At 43.1% G+C, this 5,000-nt stretch overlaps 1 protein-coding gene across 5 annotated transcripts in view; it reads right to left on the bottom strand.

The window, feature by feature from the left end:
• Window positions 1-5,000, bottom strand: part of Eip63E (cyclin dependent kinase Eip63E) — a gene marked incomplete in the record, with an annotated part of 247,752 nt that overhangs the window by 146,583 nt on the left and 96,169 nt on the right.

A 5,000-nucleotide genomic window follows, 5' to 3' on the forward strand; every position in this document is an offset into this window, starting at 1 on the left:
GAGAAGACGACTACACCTTTTTATGGGGCACAAAATGAAGGTGAAGTAAGGACATAAAACCTATATAGTAAGTGCAGCATTATTCATCACACTCTATTTCATATACAAGTCTTGGAAATTATTAGGTGTGTACATATATAAATATACATACATACGTGTGTGTGTGTGTGTGTGTGTGTGTGTGTGTGTGTGTGTGTGTGTGTGTGTGTGTGTGTGTGTGTGTGTGTGTGTGTGTGTGTGTGTGAGTGTGTGTGTGTGTGTGTGAATGTGAGTGCCATAAAAGTGGAAGGGAGGAGGAAGAGTACATGCGAGAAGAACAGGTAGTGGGAGGAAGGAAGGGAAGAAAGAGGAAGGAGAAATAGGGAAATTGAGGTAAGGAAGAGTGATGGAAATAGGAGGGCGAGGAAAAGGAAGAAAATAAATAGGAAAAGCATCTAAAAGGACAAAGAGACGAAACACGAAAATTGGCAGAGACTGAGTAGCAGCAGATGGAAAAGGAGAGAGACTGAATTAGATCCATAATTTCACTTCATAAACTCTCCGTTTGCAATAACAAAAAGCAAACGACTGAGTAATTGCACCTATGATTTATGCTCTCAAATCCAGCTGGAGTTATTGGGTTCGGAATTATCAACGGGGGTGTATATGCATTTCTCTTTTCTCAGAAAGTGCACAGCGAATGCAAAATTCCAAGAAATATTCACAAAAGCCAGGGTGTGGCGAGATTGGCAAGGAGGCGGAGAGAGCGAGAAAACAAAAGAATTGAGAGAGAGAATTAGTGAGTCAATGAGAGAGAAAAAAGACAACGAAAAATAGATCGAAAACAATAAATCTAAAAATAGTAACCTTCATTTGGAAATAATAATAATAACAAAGTTTAAAAAAAAACTTTCGTTCAGTGATACGCTAAACTCATTCATTCTCTCTCTCTCTCTCTCTCTCTTTCCTTCTCTTTTTTCTCTTTTATTCTCCTTCTCCCTCTCCATCTCTCTCGTCCCCTAATAAGAAATAGTGTGGCGTCTGAGTTGGAGGCGTGTCTTCTCCCTCTCTCACTCTCCTCCTTTCTCTCTTCCTTTCTCCTTTATCTCTTTCCTTCACTTTTCCTCTCTTTCTCTCTTTTCTTCTCCTTCTCCCTCTCCCTCTCCCCCGTCCCCTAAAAAGAAATAGTGTGGCGTCTGTGTTGGAGGCGTGTCCTCTCCCTCTCTCACTCTCCTCCTTTCTCTCTTCCTTTCTCCTTTCCCTCTTACCTTCTTTTTTCTCTTTCTCTTTTCTCTCTTTTCTTTTCCTTCTCTCTCTCCCTCTCTCCCGTCCCCTAAAAATAAATACTGTGACGTCTATGTTGGAGGCGTGTCCTCTCCCTCTCTCCCTCTCCTCCTTTCTCTCTTCCCGTCTCCTTTCTCTCTTTCTTTCCCTTTTCTCTCTTTCTCTCTTTTCTTCTCTTTCTCTCTTTCCCTCTCTCTCGTCCCCTAAAAAGAAATAGTGTGGCGTCTGTGTTGGAGGCGTGTCCTCTCCCTCTCTCACTCTCCTCCTTTCTCTCTCCCCTTCTCCTTTCTCTCTTTCTTTCCCTTTTCTCTTTCTCTCTTTTCTTCTCTTCCTCTCTCTCTCGTCCCCTAAAAAGAAATAGTGTGGCGTCTGTGTTGGAGGCGTGTACCTTCGCGCGGCCGAGCTCGGGTGCGCTCCAAAAATACTGCGTCAAAACAATTCTCCCGACGTAAGTATTAAGTTTTATTTACCCTCTTTTAACGAGGTTCTTGGTTCGCTTTCTTTTTTTTCTCTCTCCCTTTTTTCTAATCTTCTTCTGTTGTTGAAGGTAATCAGATAGACTTGATTTTTATCTTATGAAACATTCTTTTCTTTCTACTCTCTGTTCCTGTAGGATTGTAACCCTCTCTGAAATCTTATGTTTTTTGTGTGATTTTCTGACTCTTACACACGATATATTCACATTCTGTTTCATGTAGTGTTTATTTATAAATTCATTTGGCTAAATAAAGTGTTAAATCGAAATCCAAAAATAAAAGCATTAATAAACATTATATGATCATCTGTTTTTAATCTAACATTTATAATTACAGGTGAATGCATATTTTAAAAATAATTTCCTTTGTGCTTTTTTTGCAAGATCTTATCTTTAAATTCTATTTTCCCTTTTATATTTACTTAAATTTCTCTTCCATCCACCTCAGTACTTATCCATCGATCACTTTCTTTCCTTATCTCTCTTCGTGACGTGGTTTCCCCCCTTTTATCTATCTCCTCCTCCCTTTCGCATCTCCTCATTTCTCTCGTGTTCCCTTCTCTCTACATATTTCTTCAATTATTTGTGCGTTAATACTTCCGCTAACAGTGCTTTCTAAACGCACAGGCACGGTGCCATCCCTCTCTCCTCAAACTGGCACCATCGCTAATTCCGGTTTATTTGGTTTATCTTCTATCTACCTTATCTATCCACTTTTCATTCTACCTCCCTTAGTTATCCCCTTGTCATTCTACCTCCATTTTCTCTTTCTTTCTTTTGTTTTTTTTACAATACCCTCCATATTTTCTTAGCGAGTGGAGTATTTTCCTTACTTATTTCATTCCCCTTGTTCAATTTTCTTCTATTTTCTATCACGTCTTCTACCAATTTTATATGCTGTTGCTCCTTAAACTGGCATCCTTCTCTCATCGCTCTAAACCCGTTACTCTCGCGTTGGCACCCTTCACCCTTCACTCTGGCACCCTTCACCCTTCACTCTGGCACCCTTCACCCTTCACTCTGGCACCCTTCCCCTATCGCCATGGTACCCCCTTCCCCTCCCCTTCTCCCTCATCTCCCTCCCTCGTCCCTGGCACATCCTGGCACTGGCACCCGTGCTTCCTTATCCTTAGTGCCAGGGACCTTCACTCTAGCATTCCTTAACGGCGACTCTACCTCCTCTCGCCCTTCCTTATCGTTGAATCCCCATCTCCCTCTACCCATTTCCTATCCTCCACTCCCCTTTTCTTCATATCCGCTACCTTGTCCCACTCTCATGCAATCTCCCCTCTCCCATGCGTATTGCTGTCTCCCAGTCTCCCCTAAGACCCTGCCCTCTCTTCCCCTCCTTCCCCATTCCCTCCCTCCTTCTCCCCAACCATTCACACTCTCCTCTCTCTCATGCAACCCTCACTCGGCGTCCTCCATTCTAAAACGCTTTTAGCAGCTACGGTAGAGCATAATTTCTCTCCTCCTGGTCCTTCTAACCGTGAGATGGCATCTACTTTTACCAGCATCCCTAATTTATCCCCTGAATCCGACTCATACCAGCGTCCTCGTTTTTTATGTCGGTAAAGATTAATATACGTTACTATCATAGTTTTCTATTTTCTTTTTTACAATGGTTTCTAGTGAACTCGATAGTTATCTATAGATTTAACGGTCTTTTATTAATTCAACAATTTACTATGATTTATACGGTTCACCGGAGTTCAAAGGCTCCTCGGAGGTGTTTCTCTGGGTACAGGAATACAAACACCAAGATATAAAAAACATTAATTTCTTATTTTTTCTTTATGGAGGTCATGAGGATTTGTTAGACACGCGTTCCATCTCACTGCAATTCCCTTTCTCCTTTTCAGGCTTGGTGTTCTTTCAGTAACAAGAACCTGACGCCATAAACATATCGCATGCACAAGGAAACTCACCACTAGGTATCTGGTTCTCTGTCTTTATCTCTCCTCTACTCTCCTCTCCTCTCCTCTCTCTCTCTCTCTCTCTCTCTCTCTCTCTCTCTCTCTCTCTCTCTCTCTCTCTCTCTCTCTCTCTCTCTCTCTCTCTGTGCCTCTGCTTCACCCTTTGGTTCTGACACCTTTATTCCTCATCGTAAATCTTTTATCCTTTCCTCCCCTCCTGTGAGCCTTGCAACATTTCCCTTCTAATGGCATTCCTTCTCGCCGTTGCAATCACGATAATCGGAATCAAATAAGAGAATTGGTTCTCTGTCAATCCGGGTTGATACCCAGAACACTAAAAGCGATAGGATATTCTAGAAAGCGCCCCACCCCTACCCTACCCTTTGTCTCTCCCTCTCCCTCCCTCCCTCTCCCTCCTCTCACTCACCCTCTCTCTCTCTCTCTCTCTCTCTCTCTCTCTCTCTCTCTCTCTCTCTCTCTCTCTCTCTCTCTCTCTCTCCCTCCCTCCCTCCCTCCCTCTCTCTCTCTCTCTCTCTCTCTCAAACCCCTCATTTAAAGTACTAACTGGCGCCTATTCCAAAGCAGTGCCAAGACACTGATTCCCCTTCCCAGTGCAAGCATCGAATCAGCTGCATGTACTGCCGGTTGTCTCATTGTTCTTGCTGTGCCCCGACCCCTTCTTTCCCCCTCCCTCCCTAAAAACAGGTTCCCGAGCTCGCCAGGATAAGACTCTAAAGGGATTCCTATGTACCGCTTTGACCCCACCAACCAACATCGTGCTAATACCTTAAGGAGACGCAGGAAAGGATTTACGCAGAGTGAGAAACGGGGAAAATGGTCGAGTCTTTCATGTTTACGAGCTTTTGTGAGGGTGGCGGGACGTGCGCACGCGATCCCGGCCAGTGCATGATTACTGCTGACGATGATGGACATGCATGAGAGGAATACGTGCGGTGTGTATAGCGTGGAAGTAAATTCTCCCCGTATTTTACCTTGTCACAGTACATCTTTTATCTATATATCGATTTACTCTTTTGCAGTTACGATACAAATACACTGTAAAGATAGCATCGGGCCGATGTTATCTTTGCTATGCGTGTAAGAGCCAGTATGGAATAAAACAGAGGAAAATGTATACGTATTTTAACGATCACGCGTATTGAAAAAGAACGAATGAAGGTGTGTGTGTGTGTGTGTGTGTGTGTGTGTGTGTGTGTGTGTGTGTGTGTGTGTGTGTGTGTGTGTGTGTGTGTGTGTGTGTGTGTGTGTGTGATCGTGATATCGAGAACATAATAATAACAAATAGTAATGATATACAATGTAAATAATATAATCACATGACCATC

This window comes from Penaeus vannamei, chromosome 22 (assembly GCF_042767895.1).
Source record: "Penaeus vannamei isolate JL-2024 chromosome 22, ASM4276789v1, whole genome shotgun sequence".
Taxonomy (NCBI): domain Eukaryota; kingdom Metazoa; phylum Arthropoda; class Malacostraca; order Decapoda; family Penaeidae; genus Penaeus; species Penaeus vannamei.